Source organism: Conger conger, chromosome 3 (assembly GCF_963514075.1).
Source record: "Conger conger chromosome 3, fConCon1.1, whole genome shotgun sequence".
Lineage (NCBI taxonomy): Eukaryota > Metazoa > Chordata > Actinopteri > Anguilliformes > Congridae > Conger > Conger conger.
Genome location: NC_083762.1, coordinates 33,812,053 through 33,837,374, shown reverse-complemented (window position 1 = coordinate 33,837,374; position 25,322 = coordinate 33,812,053).

The following is a 25,322-nucleotide window of genomic DNA, read 5'->3' as shown; positions in this document are numbered from 1 at the left end:
TGTTCTGACATCAGCACGTATTCTGTTCCTGTGTAAACTGTCTTGTCTCCTGCCTCTTGAAGATGCAGAGATGTGTGTTTGTGTTATATCCTCCCCTGGCTCCTCTGACAAAATGTATTTGTCTCTATAAATATTTTAAAGCCATTTTAATACCAAAAAAGAACAACTGGAACAATTGTTGTTGTTCGGAAAATGTTTGTTTGCAAGTGTGAGCTACACAGGACATCAAAGCATATCAGAACATGGTGGCATCCACAGAACTCACACACAACTGTGTGGTGTGTGTGTGTGTGTGTGCCTTCATGTTGAAAGAGTAGGCTGCATTTTCCGACAGAAAACATCCATTACATATCCACTGCTCCCCTTATGAAGTACACATTAATCATTTCATTTAAACCTATGTTTTCCACGCTGAAGTCAATTGAGAAGATGTCCCTTTGTCTATCATCGCTTTTACAATTTCTTCACCTGTCATTATCCTGACTTTTGGGAGGCACACTATCCTGTGTGTATTTAAACTTTTATAAGCACAGTTTATAAATCTCAAATTAAATCTCAGCTACCCTACCCTGTTTCTGCAGGACAGAAATTCAAGCTCAGGTTAGCTCAGCGCCCTTAAAGGCCGGTAACAAATATGGCAGCCGGATTATGGCCAGTGGAGGGTGGGGGGGGGGGGGGGGGGGGGCAGCAAGGGGTAGGTAGAGTGAAAGGGCACAGGAACAGGAATGCCATTAGAGATGAAACGAATGTCAGCAGAAGAGGAATAGGAAGATTAAAGCCTTGATGTATGTGTGTGTGTGTGTGTGTGTGTGTGTGTGTTTTGTGCGTCTGCTGATAGAGGATGGGCATTTTCAGTGCGCTTATATGCGGGCATGCATGTGAATGAGGGTGACTATGTGTATAAGTATGTGTATACAGTATACAAATGCTGTGTACTGTATGTGTGTGTCTAAGCAGGTAAGTGTTTGTACAATTGCTCGAGTACATACGTATGTCAGTTGAAACTCCATACGGGACACCAATGAAGAGACATTTTCCTGTTAAACCTCTACAAGAGCAATGGGACTGCATCCAACATTGTTTCTTCAGTCATGTGTGCAGATGCATAGCAGATGTGTAGCTCGTATGCATAAAATGGCTGCCACCCTCATCACAATACTGTTCACACTCAACGCAAACTGCTGGTGACTAACAGCGATCAGCATGATGAATATACAATTCTTTACACAAACATTGATGGGTAATGTCTGCAAATCTGAGAAGACAAATTAAATGCTAAAATAATTGCATTGTTCATTTGTCACAGGTATAACACACAGTATATTTCATGAAGTACATACAATGCTGATGTCATACTGTAAAATAACTCCCTTTTTGTCTTTTTTTGTCTTTTGTCAAAAGTTCTAATCCGGCTCTACTGTACGTACTATCAGTGTGTCATAAATGAACAGGTAATAAACCATACCACATGAGACAAAAATAATACCATGTTGATAAACAGAAAAGCAATTTATAATTTTATTTTGTAGATGATGGTTTGGCTAGAAAGTTTGAGGCACAACATGAACTACGGCACAGTAAGAACTGAAATACATGAAATCCATTTTGGCATTTCATAGCAACTTATTCTGAAATAGTGAATCGACAAGTGTCCTTGGTGTGAAACATTTTTACCGCAAAATGAACCAGCCGCGGCCTTTCCAGCCATTTAAAGAATGAAACGGAATTTGCCGGAAGGACACAAGCATAGACATCAGGCTTCCAGGAGTGTAACAGCATGGGAGCGGCTTGGTGCACAATGCTAAGTGGTATTCTCGAGTCTGACAAAGACCGTGCAGGTAAAACCTAGCCTGGGGCAGGTGTGGTTCAGGAGTGTTTGTAAGGGGGGGTTAGTGGCTAATGCTGCGTTCACATGGTAGCAGTATGCAGTCGTCAGCAAACCGGACATGCAATGTATTTCAATGAGCTGTTCCTCCACCAGCTTTTTATACCACCCACAGCAACCTCCAACAGAACCTTCCACCAATGGCTCAATTTTCCCGTCTTTTACCGTCCTTCCATAGAGAAGGGAGAAACCGGATATTGTTTTTAGAGCGACATGAAATCGACGTGCGCTTTTGTTCTCTATTTACCAGCACAGGTAACATTAAATTAGTGAGACAATGAGACTGCACTTCCCCATTCATGCTTGTATAGTCCAAAATAATATAACTACCCGCCAAATCACCATAGCAACATTGACATGACGTTGTTGACATGATGTGGCTTGTTCTGTAGTGTTTACGGCTGCGGTCATCACCAGTTCTGCGTTCACGCACAGTATAACCCTTTTTATGCAAACGCCGCATTGGTCTCCTTTTCTCCTCTTCATCAAAGTGGGGTCCCATTACTCAGACATCCCTACGCGCTTGGGGAGGGCGTTTGTTTGTCTTGCTGTGATGTTCATCCCAGCCCATTGCAACTGCCCTCGGAGCAAACTGGCTCCGTGTCTCCAGAGACAGACAGAATAACAATCGAGGCGAGTCACGAATGAGCTATTAACAACCTACCCTCCCTCCTCCGCCTCCTCCTCTTCCCACAGCCGAATAAATAAACCTTTCTGTCTTCAACACCTGAGTTCTTTCGCTCACCAATCCTTCCTCTTTGACTTCTGGTGTTGGCAGAAGTGCAATATGTAATATTCTTACAGTGCCTTTGAAGCATTGCATCGATGCTATTTTAGAGTGTTTCGGCAACAAAATAGTGTGCATCAGTTTGGGACCATAATGCATTGCGAGAGCCATCAAAGTCGTGAGAGGAATGCCCTTGACCGGTCCAGACTTCCTATTCCAAGAGCCCATTGATCAGTTTCGTCAATAGCCGATCAATGTCACTTCTTGTGGGGCCTGTGAGCTCCTGACCCCGTGGCTTCCAGGTATCTTGAGTGCTTTGCTTGGAACTGAACTCAAAAAGGGTCTGAAAGTCTTTGGAACAGATCGATCATGCCCAGTGTCTTTGATCCAAGTAATGGTAAAAAAAGAACAGAAAAAACATTTTAAAAGTGTGAAGTTTTGCAAGAGGCAGAGAGGAGGCAAAGACGTGTATCACACTACCTGCGACCTTCTCCCCAAAGCATTGTTCCACCTCTGTCGATGAAATAAATTGGACGCTATCACAGCGCATCCAGCTACAGAAGAAAACACAAAAGCTCTTTCAAAATCTCACTTATATTGATTCTGAGCTCTTGTCCTTCTTAAATAGAGCTGTAAATGTTTTTGTGAAGAGGAAAGTAAGGGGGTTGGGTTCCCAGGTGGGACACTGCTGTTAGATAATGCACCTAAATGCCTTTAGATAAAAATTGTGGGCAGCAAATAAAGGAACAGCCGTATAAAACAAGGCCTATGTCAGCCATGCTAGATTTTGCTACGAAAGCACTACTACTACACCAACAACAACAACAACAACTACTACGAATAATAATAATAATAATAATAATAATAATAATAATAATAATAAAATAATAATGAAGAAGAAGTAGAAGACAGATGACTCATGATTAAAGACCTTCCACTACAGCACATGGGGGTCAGATGGGAGCCTGGCACAATGCTCTCTCTCTCTCTCTCTCTCTCTCTCTCTCTCATCAGTTCCCTGATGTCCTGGGATTGGAAAGTCCTGGTTTCAACACGGGGATCCAGATGTTCAGACTCAAAGCATCTCCCCTTCATGGGTAGGCAAGCAGGCCATAAACCAGCCTCTCTCTCTCTCTCTCTCTCTCTCTCTCTCTCTCCTTCTCTCTATGTCACACACACATTCATTAGTTTTATTTGTATGGGGCTCCATACAGAACAAACACGCACATACTGTACATGCTTAGATGCGAAGCGTGTCTCTCTGCACCTACACTCGATTACCACATCAAACCACAAGATGGTCGAACAGGCCAAGACGAATGTGTTTGTTTTTTCTTCTCTTTCAGCATTGTCCTTGGCATTGCAGCAATCCAGCTCTCAGAAAATAGGACGTAGAGGAAGTCTGCCGTAAATGTTCAAAGCGAACAGATAAATCCTTCCATTCAGCTCCCAGGACATCACATTAACTTAATTCCCATGAACAAAATTTCCATGTGTTACTCTTTAGATCCAGAGCATTCTGTTATCAATTAAACTGCTTCAAGTTACATCGGCAATAAAAGACTGTCACTGTATTATATTCTGTGGAGAATTATAGTTAACTAACAAGGTCATTATATGATTAGACTTGAGGGCCACACGTTTCATTAAGAATGTCATTCACTATTGCAATTAAACCATAAATAAGTGCCATTTCACTGCAAAAAATATGTTACCGATAGGCAATAATGTCTTGCTACTTAGTTCCTGAAATTAAGTCGCTAAATGCTTTGGCTTGAGGTGTGGTTAGGTTTATTACTAGCTGTCATACTAACAACTGTAAAACTTCTCTTAGTCCCACTGCCATCACTCTAAAGAATTCATGTGGCGCACTAATATAATTATTTAAGAAACATTTTTTCACATGCGCCACATGTCCTTTAATCATGACTTTATTTTCTCTTGTCTTCTGTTCATTCGGCTATTTTTGTCTGTGCAATTAGTCCTCCATTTTATACACAGTACATAGCAGAGTTTCGTCCTGCTCAGTTCCACGGCGTGCTTGCACACGACACTCATTCTTGGCTGCAGTGAGGGATGGGAAGAAAATGCACTGAAATGTGTTGAGAAACTCCCCTAATTAAACTCATAATGGTGTGTTGCATTGTGTGTGATATGTGATGCAGGGGTAGTGCACTGAGTTTCCTTGTGTCGCTGCTAAACTAGGAAGGCATGTCATCCCACCCAACTGTCAAACAATCCACAATTAAAATTGTTCAAAAATATGTTATGAAATCCACCATTCATGTGCTGATAATGGGTACCCACTACACCCCACAGTGGGTGTGGATCTCGATGCGCTTGTCCTCATTGTTTATGGAAAGGATGATGCGTAATGTAGTGATTCTCCTTTTGGATGTTTCATGTGCACCCTTGGGGTTAAGGTTAGGTATTTCCATAAACAAGTGCATGTGTGTTTGGAAATCATGAATTTAGGGATATCCAGACCCACTGTGGGGTGTAGTGGGTACCTTTTGTAACAACTTTTTGCCATTTTAATTGGAGGATTTTTTGACAATCGGCTGGTATTAACTGCATTAAATGAAACTTTTCTTCTACAAAGGAATCACTATAAAAAAACACCATGATAATAATAATAATAATAATAATAATAATAATAATAATAATAATAATAATAATAATAATAATTTCATGAATGTGGCAGGCATTTATTTAATATTTTGCATAAGGAGCCTAAATAAAATATATATCAATGTCCACCCATGAATTGCTGCAAAGTTAAATGAACAAAGTGCATTTGTTTCCATGTCATTTATCTTATTCTTCTTTGTTTTCTAATTTATGTATCCTGATAAATATACATTTACTTTTTTTAAATGTATTTACTTCACAATAAAAAAAATCAAATAAAAAATAAAAAACAGATAAAAAGTCAAATAGTCCAATGCTTGTGATCTAATAACTGCTTTATAACACAATAACATGCTGACATCCTCCCCTGTACATGGACAATTTGACATTGAAGAGGCCTCTTTGTCTCCTTAAACAGAGGCTTCTGGAATGAGGGAGCACCTTGGCCGCTCGCGGAGGTTGAGGTTTCTCTTGACTGCTTGCACACTTGCTGCAGTCATGGGTGTGCTTCAGAGTGAATATCTGACTTAATGCAGATAATTGACTTTGACTCGGCACAATAGCGTGTTCACATGTTAGGTAGGGAGCCAGTAATGCGTTGCAGCTTCGGAATTTCCAGAGAATTGTGGAGTTAGATTGGATGTAAACAATAGCACATTTCAGTCCGTGCTAAAGCACTTTCTGAAGTGACTAATTCAGGAGAATGGGAAAGTATGAGCTGTTATTCTTACCGATGCCGCTAAATTGGGAGAAGAAGAAAAAAAAACGTGTGCAATAGTTTGAAAGCTGTAATCAAGATGACATTTTCTTGGTCAAGACAGGAATGTGAATGTTTAAGTGCAGTCGAGAAAGAGCTAAGTGTCACACAGGGCTTGTGCTGTGATATTGAGAAAAAATAAAAATAACACAATTCATATTAAAGCCTTTAAACAAATTAGTGTAAAATTTACAACAAGGAGTTGTGACACACATCTAAAATGATAGCTGGAATTTGCGGCAAAAGCCAGAAAGGCAGAAAGAGTAACGGGGAATTGAGCAGTGCTTATACGGTCCATATGGGAACTTTCTCCTCTCGTCTGGTTCACATTTGTATAGCAAACATATTTTAAAATATGTTTTTTAAATTACTTTTGGTGTGCTGCGCATTAATTCTGTCTTCATTGCAATGTCCTTGCTCATAGTTAAAGTGAGTGTTTCCAAAAGTTTCCACAGTTTCAATGATCATAGGTCAACGGCCTGAAAAACTTTCTCGGTGTAAATGTTTGAGACATAGGGGAACTGACTTCCATCACCTGAAAAAACTGCACTAAACCAAAAGGAAGGAAGGCTTTTCTGTGCAAGCTTATATAATTAGTCTTGGGAGTGACGAGGACTGGTCACTTAAAACTACAGAGAAAATATTGATGTTCTGTGTTAACAATGCGTCTAAACAGATGGTTTATTTATCCATTGATTGGACAGTGATGCACATACATAGCTCAAGGGTGCAAATGCCGCATTCCAAAGGGGTACTGGAACCAATATCCTCCTGAACATTCCCACGGGGAAGTCCCTTTCTGCAACCCCTATGCTACAGGGCCGACCCAGCAGTTCAATGTTGGGTTGAGTTAGATTTGGACATTTGTATGCTGACTGCTATTGAAGTTCAAGGTAACATCTCCGAGAATCTCAAGGCTGTCACAAAATGCTCACAAAACTAGTCATTAAGCCTGGGTCATTTCCAGCTTCCCTTCTTTTCTTCTGTGTGTGCGTGCATGCGTATGTGAGTGTGTGTGCGTGTGTGTGTTTGTATGCATGTGGTGTATGTGTGAGTGTGTGTGAGCATGTGTGTATGCGTATGTGTGAGTGTGTGTGGGTGTGTGTGTATGTGTGTGTATGTGTGTATGCGTGTGTGCATGTATGTGTGTGTGTGAGTGCGTGCGCCTGTGTGTGTATGTGTGTGTCTGTATGTGTGTGGGTATATGCGTGTATATGTGCGTGTGAGTGTATGTGTGCATGTGCATTCATGCATGAGCATGTCTTCATCCCTGGAGAAATCAAAGTTGAAGTGCGGAGCTTTTCAAAGACAAAAGAAGAGAGAAAGAATGAGCTTTCTTTAATTTACTGGCGTGGCGCAGCTGAAGAACTCCTGATAACAGAACTGCCGGCTCTTCGCCGACAAATACCCAACAAAAGAGGGAATAACAAGCCACATTCTTTTCCCTTTTTCTGTTCTTCAGAACCCCCATCGTTTTATTAATCATTAATTACCGGCGTAGCAATCGCGCTCCCACACGTTCGGCTGCTAGGCGAAGCCGGGCGCACTCAGTCTTCAGCACCGCTGCTCGAGTCTCTCCCCACCCCGCCCCCCGCCGTGGTGATTTAGCGGACAGCACGCCGCCTCGCCGAACAGAACAGCAGGTGAGCATCTGGGCCCGCTTCCCGCAAACGTCCCACGGGAACGCCGGAGCGCCCCCTCCGTGCGCCGGCGACGGCTTGCTCACGCGGCCGTCTCTTCCGTCCCTCCGCTCCGAGGCAGATGCGGCACCGTCACATGCCTCAAAGCGCGGACCAAACAGATGTCTGTCGCCCCGGCGCGTAGGCGCTCCTTTACACTCCGTAAAAATGTTTTATTTCTTAAGAGGACGTGAGTTACAATTTCCACTTCCATCTCGTTTTCGCCCACTATTCATTTTCTTAAAATGGGACAAAAAGAAAGTCTAAGAGTTCTATTAATCCTGGAGTCTGGCAGTCAGGACAGGAAGGATTAATTACCACGGCTGCTTCCTGTGGAGAAACGCTTGTGTCTTAAACACTCTAAAATCAATAGAGGACTGAACTCCCACCCATCCCACTTCCTGTACTGATTAACATCGGCCCTCGCAGTGCGCAGTTACGAGGGGCTTCCACGAACACCCAAACCAAACAACAGCTTAACCCCTTAACGCGTGCCCTGAGCAGCTGCAGCAAAAACTTATAGGGCCGCTTTCTCCGACACAGATGAAGCCTAGTTCTAGACTAAATTCAATTTTGAATGGAGATTCTCCATGCTAAAGTCCTGGGGGGTATATCACAAAGCAGGATTACTGAGTTAGCTGGCTAACTTCACCAAGTAAAACCCAGAACCCTCACAAAACTGGAACATTATCCAGCTAACCAAGTACTTCTGCTTTGTGATATATCCCCCGGGACTTGGCTTAATCCATATCTGTGAAACCGGCCCATAGAGTCACAGTAAGCCACTTAGAGAAGAGAGAAATGTGGCCAGCCGTAGAGGTTAGTTCATACTGCACCCCATTAATAGAGGAGACGTGTGACACATAAGTGAATATAAGAGGATCTCAGAAACTGCAGCATGGCTTGGGTCAGGGTCAGAGTTAGAGGGTGAGGGTGTCGTAAGCCTGTTGTATTGATAGAGTGATAACACATCCAGCTCCCCGCTGTTTCCCCTTAAGCAAACAAATGGCTGATTGATGGAGTGATTAGCACCCGCTAAATTATATATGTAATCCCAATGCACTGCCTAGGTGGATGGGTAGGTAATTGTTGCCATTATTAAGCAAATAGCTTTTTAAATATGCACTTCAGATTGGTATGTTGCATTTTGGTATATTTCTGGCACTGGGTCTTCACTGTGATAATGTGCATACAGTATATGTGTAATATGCATAACTACACTCAGTGAGCACTTTATTAGGTATTTATTAGACCTTCTAATATTAAGTATTTGCTACTTTAGCCTATATACTTTGAGGTCCGATACACTGTGTGTTCAGAGATGCTCTTCTGCATACCACTGCTGATTTGGTCTGAAAAACAGCTGAACCTCTTGACCCATTCGGCATTCTTTTATTTAGCTGCAGTCACATAATTGGCTGATTCAATATTTGCATTAACAAGCTGGTGTACAAGTCTACCAAAATTAAGTGGTTACTGAGTGTATATGTGCTATATTGCTAACATGCAAACAGCATATTGTAAGCATATTATAAATTACCTGGCAACACTGGTCTGAAAAAGTCAACACGTGTGTGATTGCGTGCCAGGGAACTGTTCGCTGTAGATACATAAATAACAGTAAACAGCACAAGAGTAATAGCATCCAAAGACAAAAAGTATAAGTATAACTTCAATTGTATGGGCCCAGGGACGGTTGTGGCCCTAAACAACTGCACTGAGTGTTTATGACAGCAGCCAGCTCTGCCTATGACGTAAGAGGCTATAATGGGTAAGAGGGAAAGACGTTTACTTCCCAAGGTTCAACTGCAACCAGTGAATTAGCACACAGTGTTTATCTAACCATTTCCCTCTCATCGTCGGCATACATTAGTTTTAGCCTAGCAACACTATTTTCAGCTAACACAGCATTTTGAGCCAATACATGCATCTGTCTTAGGTGTAAAAATAAATATCGAGGCTCAGAGGTGAAGTTTAAATGGGCATGATGTCATGGAAAAATAAAAGGGCAATTTAGAGAGGTTTTGTCCATTAGTATAAACCAGAACCTATTGCCAGGGCTCAGTTTTAGGAGGAGCAGATTAACTCTTAATTAAAGGACTTGTATATTTACTGTATCCCTGCAGATTGATACAGGGTTCACATATTGATCACAGAGATTATATTTTTGGACTGGGGAGTTGGAGATAGGGGCAGCCTATAGCCTAGTGGCTAAGGTGCTAGCTATGATACTGGGACCTGGAAGGCTGGTTGTTCAATCTCCACTGTAGCCACAATGATCTGTGCAGCTGTTGGGCCTTTAACCTCACATTTCCCCAGTAGGGATTGGCCCCTGCTTAGGCTAACCAACTCTCAGTCGCTTTGGATAAAAAGTGTCGATAAATAACTGTAATGTAATGTAAATAGCTTTCACGGACCAAGGAGCAGATTGCAATGGTGGACAAAGGTAGGGAGTTTGTGTTTATATCATAGATGAAAACACCTGCTAGTAGTAACAGGTCTGGTGTAAACTAATACAATGTTTTGCTGGGAAACACAGACATGAGTAGAAAGTGAAAAATGTGTCACAATCTTTCCCTATCCCTCTTTCTACTACATTGGTAGTCCAAATACTCCTATGCAGGCAAGAAAGCAGGCTTGCTAGCTATCTACTTGGCACCTGAAACTTAAGTAGATATTTCAGTGTATGGCAGTGTATGTCATTGCTTACAATTTGCACAAGGGACACAATGACTGAAATTAAGAACTTGTGACTTCATTTCACCCAAGCACTGTTAACTTGGGACAAGTACTTGACCCATTAATTATTTGACTCAATTGCTTTTTAGAAACTTTATGTTAATGCAGGGGTACACTTTTAATAACGTATCTATAGTTGCTCTCATTTTTCAATTATGAATGCTTGTGCTTGGTTTTATTTGTATTAACAATATAATAATTGTCCTTGTTCTGTCCCTAAACTCCCCACAGAACCCACAGTTACTAGGTAGCATGATATCTCCACCCAGTTTTGAGGGACCCAAATCAATCATTTGCACATACAGACCCCTGGGTGGAGTTCACAGGAATATAAAACATTCAGCGTTACCCCAGGACTTGGAATGCATCAGACATCTGTACGCAAAAAAACCCAGGTCTGCTAGCTGTGAAACCCCTCTGTTATTTCATTTTAGCGCAGCTTTTTTTAACCTTCTACATTCCAAATTGCAGCTATAGCACAACAATCAAAAGCTTTGGGAGAAAACGGTTAAAAAAAGCATGGAAGGAAAAGGGCAAATATACAGATCGTGCTCTCGGACGGGTCTGCTCATGCTGGTGAAAACCACATCTGTGCACCGAGTGCTGGCAGCGTCTGTGGGAACGTGCCAGACTTTTCCTGCCTGAAAATAACTGACACTTGAGTTATTAATGACGAGAGGGGCTGAAACAGGATCTGATTCCGACACGGGCTCTATCCTTCCAGCTCTGTGACATCACCGATAGTCTCACATCCTCACTTTGACATCTCAGGTCATGTGATGCGCAGGGAGTTGCATCCAGTCCTCTCTCTGGACTATATCAGAGAAGAACAATAGAGAGAGGTCCAACCTAGAGGCTAAATTACGCCAGGTTTAAATCTGTTTATGCTGAGCTCAGTGTTGCTTTGACAATGGGTTCCTATGGGAAGGTTTCTGTTGTTCTATATTTTTGAGTCCTTTGAGTTTGCTCTAGTTGTTGGATAGTCTAGATTATTAGGTACAAAATGGAAGGTTTATTGGGGCGAAATATAGCATTAACACATTTATCTCACAGTTGTTCACCATCAGACGTGCATAGTGTTTTGGAATTGACTGCTTTCTCTGGCTCTCAAAGAGGAACACTAAAGTTACGTAACTACGCATGCGCATGGCACTCCCTGATCTCTTGCTAGGCTAAAGCAGAATGGGGTGTCAGTTCAGATTGCCATCTTTTTTCTTTAGCATCTCCAAATTACATTTTGAGCAGTTCAAGATGATTGATTTCTTAGTTCACATTGGCTAGGAGAGCAATGGATTCATGTATACAATAGAAAAATACATTGATAGCACACATACAGTAGATTCATGAACAAACACACAAACATGAATAAACAGTTTACATACATATACAGTGCCGAGTATTTGCCCCCTTCATATTTTCCCAAATTATTGCACATTTGTCACACTGAATGGTTTCAGATCTTTGGAGAATATATGATATGAGACTTACTGCACAATATTCACTGTACGTTCAGCATATTGAATTATTATTTTCTTACAGGGCTACTGTACTCACAGTACTGATCTAACACATAGGTCCATATTTTCCATTATAGTCTCAGGTGTTAACGAAGAGTAGGTGGGAATTTATTGTTTAAATTACATGAAGATTGCTGAGGGTTTACTGAAGTAATTAAGGCTTAAATGCCAGAGGGTATAGAATTGGAGCTTTGACAGCCAACCAAAACCTGCAAAATCCAAATGGGTTCTTTGATTAAACTCGCACACCTTCCATTCAGATCACCCGGGCTTATCCTTAATGCGTGACGGCAAAAAAGCCATTCTGAATCGAACTGGTTACTTCAGTTTATTCCTGAAAGAAAGAAAAACATCTCACTTAGTATGTGAGAATGGAGGTGTCTGACTGCCTCCTTGGCAGAGTCCACCCTCACACTCTAAAGCTATGTCATATAAGTATGCCACTTTAACACAAATCTGTCCTGGAATCCAACAAGTGAAAAGATGTCAAAAAATGAAACACACTGGGCTAAAATGAATCATATTTATTTATTTATTATTTTAATTATATATTGTCTTGTATACAGTCTTCATTTAATATTATGAACTGAACGTTTTCGCCGCATCAAGCCGTGTAGTGTTTGGTCAATGTGTTCACCTTGTTTTTTAATTAACCTCCTGCTGATTGGTCAGTGTTTTGATGGGCGTTAAATGGAAGCTTGGGATTATGCCTGCTATTGGCCAGATGGAAAATAGAAAGGTGGGCTCTAGGTCTAGGCCATGTTCCAAATCTGCTCTGACTCTCAGTTCCCACTCTGCTTTTGTGTGTAAAATTACCTCTTTAAAAAATAAAAATAAACTTCCTAAATACCACATAACACATAGTGCTGGCCACACTGTAGACAGTAGGTAAATGACAAACCTACACGGGCTGAACGTCCTGTTCTGTTCATTATGTGTTGTTATGTTCTTGTGTTCTCACCTCAAAGTTGCCCCCCTCTGGCGGATGTACAGCAAGAGAATTTCCCAGGGAAAACTACGCCAGGGGTTCTGTTCTTTCCTGTCTTTTTTTTCCCTCCTAAAATATTTTCTTGTCTGCGCATGAAAAGTCCTGGCCCGGGTCCTGTTATCTGCTGTCTCATATAGCTGGCTCTTTGACAGAGAGCAGATACGCTCGGTGGCGCCTCTTTAAGACCTGCCCGATAAAGGCGGTTAGCGGATCGCGCGTGAATTCGCTACGCGCTGCAGATTCCTCACATCGCCAAAGAAAAGAAGAAACAAGACACAGCAAGTACTTGACCTTTTGACGGAAACATGTCTGACACCTACTGAGGGACATGTTCGTTCACACACCTCCCTATAGTGTCACAGTAACAGATCACTTTCAGCAGTTACGCATGACTGTGTGAGCCTTATACGTTCAGTTATTATGCCCAGGAGCTATACGTACAGTATAGGGATAGACCAAATAATAAGACCAACTTTGACCCTAATTAACACCAGCTATTGATCGATACACGTTGGTCACTGGTTTGTAAGGATGTAGCCACTTGAATAAAGGCTTTTTATATTTTTTCACCTGCAGATGGAGTGCCTTGATATTTAGTTTTGGGATCAATGCTCTAACATGTTTTTTTTTTTTTGGCTGTGGGTATTTCCAGTACATTTTCATTACATTACATTATTGGCATTTGGCAGACGCTCTTATCCAGAGTGACACACAGTTGATTAGACTAAGCAGAAGACAATCCTCTCCTGGAGCAATGCAGGGTTAAGGGCCTTAAGAGTTTATTAAGGGCCCAACGGCTGTGCGGATCTTATTGTGGCTACACCGGGGGATCGAACCGGTGACCTTGCGGGTTCCAGTCATGTACCCAGTCATCAACCACTACGCTACAGTATTGTAAGTATTGTATTGTTAGTATTGTACCCGCCTAACAAAGAGAACTGCTATCTCTGCCCATCACTACCTCAGATCCAAGTAGGGCCCCATTCTATTTTTTTTCTTAGTGGCAACAATTAAAATTTAGACATTTTGGTGAATGGTACATCTGATCTTTGGGAATGACATTCTGGTATTAAGTAAATTTTGACTGGATAGTGATTTTGCCTTTTTAGCCATGTAACTTAAGCTTGTGTTGGGTCACACGCGGCGACTGAATTTGTGTTGAAAGGGGAATACGTTCTTGTGTTTCTAATTCCTAATTAATTAATTTTAGACGTACTGTGTGTGCGAGCATTCCTGTGAATGCGCTTGCATTCGTTAGAGCAGAGGGAGTGTTAAACAGTATGTGCATAATTCGTGAAATTTAGGGTGAACAATGAACCTCATATCCAATATTCAGCATCCGTGCTTCTAAAATACCATATTCGTCCCTCCCGCTTCTTCCCCTCGTTTGGCCTTTTGTGTTTGGGGAGCATCACATCCTTGAAAGTACAATTAGCCCTCTTCCGCACGCCATGGAGAGGAAGCACGCGGCTTCTCATTAGGGGAGCCTGAAATGGATTTGCTGGACCAAATCAAGGCAAGGAGGTGTTCATTAGCGAGGGTTCCGTGTTGCCATTATTGCATTAGCTAAACTGACCATTAAATGAGCTTGCGGTTCTTCCATCTGGCCCCGCTAATTGCGGAAGAGAAAGGGAGCGTCCCAAGTCCGCGCGTCGCCTCAGATGGACAAGCACACAGAAGGCCACCTTGAGCCCATCTGCGTGGGGAATGGCTGGCGACACGTATCCGATGCGTGAAGAACGAGAGTGCACGCTTCCCCGCGGCGCACGAAAGTGCGGCGGTTGATTTTCAAACTTTCGCTCCCTCTTCCCATCTGTACCTGCAGCTGGATCTCTCTCCCCGTCTGTATGGGTACCGACTGTATCACAAACATCACGCATCTGGACGTTTTATCCCCCCTCCCCACGCTTGGTCGCTCGCTGACATAAATACGTGTATTGAAAATATAGGGATATTGCAGTGATGGATTTATGCGGAACAATGCAGAGCTTCAAAGAATCAGACATATTTGAAAAGTTTAACATGCAACAAGGCCTCATGGAAGAATATTTGTTTGTTCACATATTCTTATCGTAAATTTCTCATACTTTTTTTCATCTGCAGGGCTTGTACGAGTGTGTCACAGACTCAGTGCTCCTAATTTCAGACAATTGTCCTAAATGATCACCTAGCCATGACAAATTCCCTACCTCTTCGTAAATGACCATGTGAGAATTGTGAATTAGCATAATTGACACCCTAAAAATGGCATATTAGGCTAGGTGTTTCCGGAAGAATCATTCATAAAAAAATAAAGTTTGATCTCAGCTTTGTCAGCCCGGCGAGCTGTGCTGGACATAATTTAATTTGCATGTATGCAAATACACAACTGTCAAACATACCACAGCGCTAGCTATTTATTTGGCCTTTCTTATTTCAATTTATTATTTTTGCCCAGAACCCACGAGGGGGACGGGCAAAGACTTTTTGTTTATTTTTTTGCTCTCTCTGTCCTCCCTGCTCCACCAATTGAATAGAACTCCGGCGTAATCCGGAATTTTCATATCTCCCTGTGGCCTGCTCTTCTGTCCTCCCAGGGGTGTGTCAGAAGTGTTACTACATGCCTTTGAATGGTTCAATTTGAGGGAATAGAGAATAAGAAGAAGATAGAGAGAATAACAGGTATTCCTAAATAACTATCCAAACTGGCAAGAGACTTTGGGCTGGACCTCCACCGTTTCCGGCTGACTTCGACCCGGAGTCACATGCTATCACCACTAGGGAGATACCTCACATATTCAAGGGTCAGATGAGCCTAGCTACATCTCCAACTTACGGCTGGTCCCTGGTTCGGCTCCATGCTTCCTTGTATCATGCATTTATACACTACAGAAATTTTTCCATTCACACAAGGTTATCACAAATTACATTCTTATGCATTTATGTGATGAATACCTTCCCAGTCTGTTTTGCATCAAAATGGGGTATGTTATATGTTTTTAAAGGGGTCCCCTTAGGTGACTGTCATCAGCCAGACTATCTTTGAAAATGTAAAAGGCATTCGAGACATTCTGTTAAAAATTGGGTCAACAAATGAATCGGGGTTCATACACATACTTTTCTAGATAGGCATTTGCATTAAAGGAAGAAGGAATTCAGTGAAATAAATTGGATTTTGTGAAATGGCCAAATGTTCCTATAATACTATGTTAATTCGGAGATACACAAGACCACCCAGACTGCTCATGAGTTCCTTCCACATATCAAACTAATGCCATTACCAAGTCTCACCAATCACTTAAATCACACCATTATATACAGTTACATTATATAGAGAGAATAAGTTAATGATGTCGCCTTATATTAGTGGGTGTCAGAAACACGATTAGAGGTGGAACTAAATATTAAAATTGAATCACATCAATGACAAGGTTGAAATAATCATCTCAGTCTTTTTAATATGTGCTTTTACCACATTTCAGTTCTGAAGACGTTTATTCACATCAGTAGCCAACCATCAACTTGCTGCAGCAGTGAACTTAAGTCACACACCCTTCATTCAGAGAATGTTACAGTCGACTCCCAGCGCCTGGTTATTCTCCAGACTATTTTGACGTTAAGCACTTAACCAGAGAGTGTTCACATAACAGGATCAAGTGCAGTCAACGGGATTAAGACAGCACAGCTAGCATCATATGCAGTAAAATGAATATGCAGTTATGGGAATATGACTAGCCCGCTTTTTTTATTTTAATGAAATGGAAATTAATGACGGTGTGGCCCACAATATTGGCCAGTTTAAAACTTCCCCTGTAGAGTTTATTAAGAGAGCCCTGTATCATATTCTGATAAATGAGTTTTAATAACTGCAATCTGCACCCCTACCTCCCACACCTCTTCTGGCCTGACTTTCACTGAAAACTGGATTCAAGCCACATGAAAATAATGTTCACAGAACGACTCATCAACATTTTATCATTTACAATTTACATCTTAAGTGTTAAAATGACACTAATTTTTGCAGTCTCGAAAGTAAAAGGGATATCAATTTATTGTACTCAATTTCAAGAAACAACGTTCTCCGTGATCGCTGTGATTGTGGTGCTGCAGGAGATAAAGAAAGTGTTTATTTTTAAAGGTGGCTTCTTGGACAGTGCTCAGCCTGAAGTGTTATTAGATGTCCGTGTTGTCCTCTATGCAGCAATCAATTACACCGTTCTGGGCTGTCCAAGTACCAATCAGCTCAAGGGTATCAAGAACTTCGACCTGTTAACAACCAAAACTACATTTCCCTGCGCTATTGCCTGGAGATGTTTTCCTTCAAATCTATTTGTTGTGGATACTGCATGGGTTGAAGGATCAAAAGGCATCTGGGCGAGGTGAGATCTCTCACTCAAACCTGTGTGTTGTCGGGAAAAGTGGTATGGAAACTTTGTGTGCACATTTGGGTGTGAGTTAGAGAGAGAGAGAAAGACCTTCTCTTATGAAATTTGTCTTTCACTTATCAAACAGTAACAGAATATTTGTCAAATTATTTTCAGCCTTCGATCTAGAAACTGAACAGCGTGTTCAAAGCGAAGGATTCTGAGGCCTGAATGAATTCGTTCAGGCTGGCAGTATATGTCACGGTTTCTGTATTCCTCCAGTCCGTCTCCTCCGTGTCCTTCCTGCTTTCTCCCTCCTCGGGATATTGATGTTTCTGTGCGCCGGCCGCTTGCTAGCCCAGGACACCGCGTCCGCCGGGCCTCGTCTTCATCATCGCAGGGCACGTCCTGTCAGGTCCGAGCCCTCCCGCGGTCCATAGAGGTCACCTTATGTTCTCGCGGTCTCCTCATCTGTCAAACCTTCCCAAATACGGACCCTCGCCGGTGAGGTCTGCACCTAGCCGACCTTTGGTATGCTTTAGAATGCACCTTTTCTGGCTACGACCTTCGGTACGCACTTATTCTACGGCACTTTGGATAAAAGCGTCTGCTCAATAAACGTAATGTAATGTAGTCTCGAGGCCATCGATTGTTTACCGAAACAGACGCAACCCTCGCTCGCAGACAGAGATAAGTCAGAGAGAAAAATAAAACACGTTGTTGCGATATTGATCCGATTCCTTTTTTTGTTTTCATCGCAGCGCGATAGATTAGACAGGCAGATTGCCGCGGACGTCTCGCTAGGACCGAGGTCGCCCTGCCGTTTCCTCCAGCCGACTGTGCTGCCATCAAGCAGATGAATAATTGACTCACGGTGCGGACCCCACGGCGCACGGCTCTGTCAACACCGGCTATTTCTAGAGCAGAGCCGGCTTTTCTGGCTCGAGAGTAACGTTTTCTCACCATCACCGTGACGCCACGGACAAGCTGTGATAACATTAAGTGTTAGCGGGGCCCTTTTCTCTGGCAGGGCAGTGCCCGAATGGTGTGAAGTCACTTCCACTTTCTTCAGAACTGATCCGGGATCAGCGCTCGGAACAGAAATAGAACAACTTAAACAGCAGCTAAAAGATAATGGCTAGCAGCACGACGGCAGGGAGAGAAAAATAAGATAAAAACGAGGGATGGGAAAACGCTTGACGCAGCAATGTAGCTTCTTAATTAAAGGTTTTATCGCGCAAACCTGCAAGGACAGCAAAATTGAATTAACGAGTCTGTGAGATCATCAAGGAAGCGAGCTAACGGGAGCGCCGACACGTTATTTTATTCTTACCCCAAACACGTCACTCGCCAAGCTGTAAATCAGACACAAAAGACCATGTATTTCACACACGAAATATAAAAATTTTATCCTTTCCGACATCTCAAAATGCTTCCTATTAACAAGTTACTGGGGAGAAGCTCTTGGTTAATTAGTTATAGGGAAACACTGGTGGTGGTAGCGGTTTGTCAGCGGAATGTGCATCACTTATCGTCCCCGAAAGATGATAAGTTTCGCCGCCTAAAGACGTTCAGAGGGCTGTGGGAAAATGATGAATTCTGCTCCATCCCGACTTAATGATGCAGCCAGTGTTGGCGTGGGGCTCGTTTTCAGCGCTATTTGCCAGAGCAAACCTGGCAGCCAGTCCAGTGCCTGCGGAGCCGGGCGCTCACTCTAAGTTTAGACCACAGGAGCAGAGACTCTCCTGAGGCATGCTATCCTGCTATGCTGCCTGCCATCGAGAACTGTAGCACAGCTGAGCACTGTGCTGATGGAAGCAGCTGCTCTTTTCTTATTATTACTATTTAAAAACAAATAGTCGGCAATACAACATTCCACAGATCGTTCTAGTGTCCATACTTAGCCATCCACCGTATTTCAGTATACAGTAATGCACCGAATTTGTAAAATCCTGCGAAACAGGTGAACAAACCCGGAGGTATCACAGGTACTGAACCTCAGGGTGTATCGTCTGTTGGCCACCGAGGTAGAAATGTTTTGACTTCACAGTGACGGAGTGTGGAGCCCGACACTGTAGGTGTCTGTATCTATCAAAAGGGCAAAGCATAGGCATGTGAAACATGCAAAGAATGCCTGCTGTCTGACTCACTGTTTCCACAGGGCATATACTGTGCTGTACTGTGTGTATGTGTGTGTGTGTGTGTGTGCTTGCATATGTGTGCCTTGCTCTTCAAATGGCTGGAGGCATAGCAGAGTGTTTGTCCCAGTGGAGCTCCAGGGTAATTGAGAATCCCGCCTTGGGGATTCAAACACACCAGGACAGTCTGATACACATCCCCAGAGCTGGTCCATCCTAGGTGACTTTGACAGAGGTGTGTGTGTGTGTGCGTGTGTGTGTGTGCGTGGTGTCTGTTTGTGCTTGGGGAGGGTGAGAGGAGATGGATCCCAGGACAGTGACATTTCCTTCCTTACATCGATGTGCTGAAGCAAGTCGTCAGCAGGACGTGAAGATAGGGTTGTCGGACACTAATGTCACTCTGGGAGCGTGTATGAGGGCCAGGAGAAGGGAGGAGACTGGGGGTTTGAGATATGAAAGGGAAGAGTTTTTGTATTTGTCTCCTGGAGGACTCCAGAGACAGCTGACACTGAGATATGGCGGAGCGTCGATTCGAGCCTGTCGCCAGCCTCTCAGTAGCTTGACGACAGACGTGACTTCCTGATTACAGCTGACCTAGGATCAATTTGCACTGGGAAAGAGTTTCAGAAATGTAGAGAAGGGAGGGCCATACCTCAAGATCAGAGCGTAGTCCTGAGTCACATGAAGAGAAAGTAATGAGAGACAGAGAGAAGGAGCAGGTGAGATCTTGAAGTGTTTTTGAAGTGTGTTTTTCGTCATTATATGATCTCACGCTGTTTAAGAGCAGACAGGGAGGCGTAATGGTATCACCTCACTGTGTTTTAAAGAGAGAGGAAATTATTTTAATGGTACTATCTGGTTTTTAAGGGAGAGAGAGATGGAGGAGGTGTAACGGTATTGGTATTTTAAAGAGAGGAAATGTTTTGTAAGGGTGCTTCACATTGTTTGAGCAGGAGAGAGGTTGGGGGGGGGGGGGTTGTTCAGACTGCGTAGGTATCTATTAGTCCAAGGTGGAAGGGAGTTTGCGAGTGGGATGCTGGGATATGTGGATGAGTGGGAGTTCAGCAGGTGATTGCTTTGGGCTGTCGATGTCTGAGGTGGACATCTAGTCCAACCTCCATCTAGTTTAAACCACAACTCAAGCACCGTGCTTTTCATTTCAGTAAAGGAGAACAAAGAAGGTGTTTTTCTCCCTTTCTTTTCCTTTACCGCTTTTCTACTGTATCCACACCCCCCTGCCCTCCTCCCTCCATCAACCCCCCCCCCCCCCCCCCCACACACACACACACACACACTCCAGGCCGTGCTTATCTGGAACCAGGATGACGTTCAGACCGTTACAAAAATAAACGCTGCCGGCACATGCACAAATTCCACCAGCCCAGGGCTCTATTCCAGAAGGTTCCTGGGACACGGTGTGTTTCAAATTTCCACGTTTATTTATTTATGATTCTCCCAAAAAAGGGGGTTCAGACACACTCCTCTGCTTTGTGCAATCAACTGTGCGGTTTATACGGGTTTACGTCTGCTCTGTGTTTTGGGGGCCCATCATTAAGGCAGTTTTTTTTACATCTACCCTGCCTACACCCCCCCCCCTCCCAGCCCTGCTTACCCCCACCAAAAAGGAGGAGTGGGTAATTTCTCATTCCACTGTACCTCTGGGGTAGGTGTCACCTTCCCACCCAACGTTCCTCTACGTCTGCAACTTTAAGTTCAACAAATCAAGAGTTGCAGGAACCGTAAAAACTTAAGTATTGAATCACAGGTTAACAGTAACGTATGACTTCTCCCATCTATACATATGTGGAAGGAGTGAACAGTTCTGTATATATTGTACAGTATACAATATATAATGCATGCAGGCATGGTCTAAGCAACTTTGACCATTGCATGAATGTTAGTGCCAGATGTGGTTCTAGCATTTCAGAAACAGCTGCCCTCCTGGGATTTTCATGCGCTACAGTCTCTAGAGTTTACAGAGAATGGTACGTTAAAAATATTCAGTGAGCAGCAGTTATGTGGACGAAAATAACGTGTTAATCAGAGAGGTCAGAGGAGAATGGGCAAACTCGTTCAAGCTAACAGAAAGGCCACAAATGCTCAAATAACAGCTGTTTACAACAGTGGTGTGCAGAAGGGAATCCCTGCTTGCGTAACATTGAATCTTGAAGCGGACAGGCTACAACAGTAAAAGACCGACCATGCCAGGTTCAGCTCCTGTTAAGAACAGGAATATGGGACAACAGGGGGGACTACAGTAATGAAACGCTTTAATGCAAATTGAGCACCATCTAAATGCCACAGCATACCAAAGCATTGTTACACACCATGTGCATCCCTTTATGGCCACAGTATACCCTTTCCAAAATGGATACTTCCAGCAGGATAACACACCATATCACAAAGGATGCATCATCTCAAGCAGTGTCCACAGTGACTTCTGTTTACTCCAATGGCCTGCACAGTTCCCAGATCTCATTCCCATGGAGTACCTTTGAGATAAGGGGAGCATGAAAATGCGGCAGAATAATCTGCAGGAATTACTTGATGGGTCTGCATGGGCCAAATTCCCTAAGGAATGTTTCCAGCACCAGCAAAAAATTCTGACTGATCTGGAGGCATAAGTAGTTCCTACATAGTACTACATGGACATACCTAATAAAGTGGGCATTCAGAGAGAGAGAGAGAGAGTGTGTGTGTGCGCGCGCGCGTGTGTGTGTGTGTGTGTGTGTGTGCTCCAATTTCAAGACTCCCTCAAACCAACAGAAAAGTACATCTACACTCTACAAAGTGAATGTAATCTGTACCCTGCAAATCAGGCTTTTAAGAACTGTGAACTCTTAAGGCTAAGAAAGGACCTGACTTAGCAGTAAAGGACTTATACTTGAGTCAAAAGCGGCACTGCAATCTGTCTTGGGGTTCTCATTACTTGTTCAGAATCAATATGCTGTATTACGAAATGACTTTCTCATTACTTTAACCCAGTCGATATGCTGTATCATAATCTGACATTCTCGGTACCTGCACAAAGTCAATGTGCCATACTGCAATTTCACCTTCTTGCTTGTATTAAGTCTAGCCTACATTCTTCTGGAAAATAAATGAATTATCCTAATGCTGTAACTGTTAACGTATTTGATATTGCATGTTCAAGCTGGGGGAGTCTGAAGATAAGGGTTTTTGAGGAATATTTTTGAAGATACAGGATATATACTGATCCCTTACCCAGTAACAGTCTTGTGACAGGATATCAGGGTAAACAGTATTCCTCCCCTCATCCCTGTCTCATTATAATAGGGTCTGACCTTCCAACACAATAACACAGCAAAAACACGAACGCTCTCACCTCCTTCTTCTATTCTGCTACTCTCCGACAACAGGGATAGAGAGAGGTGACACACATTCCTCCTATAGTGCAGGGACGTTCTATTAACAGGATGTGGGGGGGAGGGGGGTGAACAGTTTGACCCGAGTGGAAAGACCAACAAGGACAAAGAGATGCAATTCGGAGAGCTGCAGTTTAATCTCCTAAAACCTGGGAAGGCTCATAGCAGGTAGAGTGCCGTTGTGAGTTCATTATAAGTTCATTCAGTACTCTTCATTATTACACAGAAAGGTGCTGGAATCAAGACGATTATTTTTAATCCCCTTGTTTAATTGCGAATTTCCAAGTGTATCTAGAGATTTCTGCTCAGATGTGGGGGCACATAAATCTAATGTTAGATTTGGAGTGTGTGGTTAAGAAAATAATTTTAAACAGAAATGTGGAAGAACCGTGGAATTTAAATCACCATACTGCAAAATTAATTTCAACTGTTAACCCTTTCAGTTCCAGGAGCACCAGATGGTACACGCAGGTAACTACCGTAAAATCCCAAGAGTGCCATATCAGCACTCTCGACCTTATCCATTTTCAACCACTCAAAATGGCTGCTCTACACTTTCTCAATTTCCTCACTCAAAGTCAAAACCCTTGGGATATGGGTGGAGCCACTTCATATTGGACTTGGGACTGTAAGGGTTAAATAACAGAAAAGCTGCATTCAAGTTATGTGTTAACTCGACTAAACTAGACTTCCACCTCCCAGTGATGTCATAGCAATAATCCCACAGGGTCCCTGACACTTTACCTCATTGTTTTTACGTTGCGATAGTGTTGCAACAACATTAGTAGCTCCATACTGTTTCCCCTGGTGTCTGTCTGGCTCTTGCTGCGAGTTAAATTGAGGCAGCAATCCTTGTGGAGAGATCCTGATGCTTCCCAAGGTGGGTGATCAAAGAGCCAAACTGAGGGATTCCAGCTCCCTGCCAATCACCCCCAGAAACCCCTCCCCCTGCCCTGTATCGGGGGGTCAACCTGGAAAAAAACATCCAAAACTGAGATCAATGATGATTAGTGTGTGCAGGTGTGAGGCAGTGTGAAGCTGCCATATTTCCTCTCCGCACACACAAATCTTCCGCGTATCCTTTCTGTTCTTTAACAGCTGCTTCAAACAGCAGTGCGGACATCTGATATCACTCACTTTTTTATTTCCTGTGACTCAGACTTCAAAGCACAGAATCGATCAGAGCCCTTGTCCCGCTGACTCTGAGGTTAAGTTATACAAATTGTCTGATAAAATATGCAGCGGTCTGGCTGGCTGTGGCATATCACAGGCTAGCCTTGTAATATTTACATTTTTACTGCTTTACCGCAAAGGGACAAAATGTTTTTCATTTTAAGATCTCAGGACAGGACTCCCATTCGCCAATGGTTTAAATCAACCAGAAAGTAAAGCTGTAAAATGCATTTAATATCCTGAAACAGATCTGCTGGATAAGAACTCCCTTTTATTTGAGCTTAGTGGACCGATGACTGCTTCCAGCATGGTAGCAGAAGCCGGTCGACAGTATGAAATTCTATAACACACACACATACGTATACACGCACACACACTATATAAACACATACATACAAATACTGACTCAACCTTGCACATACTCGCACCAATGCAATAATACACACATACTCACGCACAGAACGTACATTGTAACTAATCGTTGCAGTAAATATCACATTTTTTAAACCTTGAAGAAGTGGGTTTCTGTCAGCAATGGTCCCGGATTCGATATGAAGAAGCAACAGAGAAGATCACTAGGGCCAGCTCAAACCTTACTCATTTAAACCTGAATGTAATCAGATCGCTAATCACGCACTGCTACTTACTCTACTTTTACACCAGAAAAAGCCTCAAGGCTCTCCCTGAACCCTACTCCACATTTACACCAGAAAAAGCCCCAAGGCTCTCCCTGAACCTTACTCCATATTTACACCAGAAAAAGCCTCAAGGCTCTCTCTGAATCGTATGCTGTTATTACCAAGATACACTGGGAAGTAGTTCTAATGGAAAACAGAAATATAAGGAAATACAAAGGCATTTTTCATGAGAGCTCCTTCACAGCTGCAGAAATAACCTACTATGGCAGAGATGGTTTTCCATCTGATCAGTGCCTATTTTAACCCACACCTACCTGCAACCCAAATATCTTAGCACCCTATGTGTGATCTTGAGTTTGCCTCTTCACCTTAATGTCACATTTCCATCCATTGCTTCTGGGCTCCTAAAACTCCTTTCTGTCATTGTATGATTTATGAATATATATCTTCTACTCCAGTGCCTTCTCTGTCCATCTGACATAGCTTTTACACCTTTTCTCTCGCTCTCTTCTATCATCACCTCCAGTAATGGCAGGAAATAGATGTCTGTGGGATGCATTAGCAAAGGGGATCTGCTTCCATGGTGCCATTTCAAACCTGAGCAACACTTTAGAAATGCACAATATTGATTTAAAATCTTGGCAGAGAGATAAAATATTCTCACTATATGGCAACTGGAGTTTCTGTTCCTGTGCTTTGTCTGTGCGCATCCATTCCACAG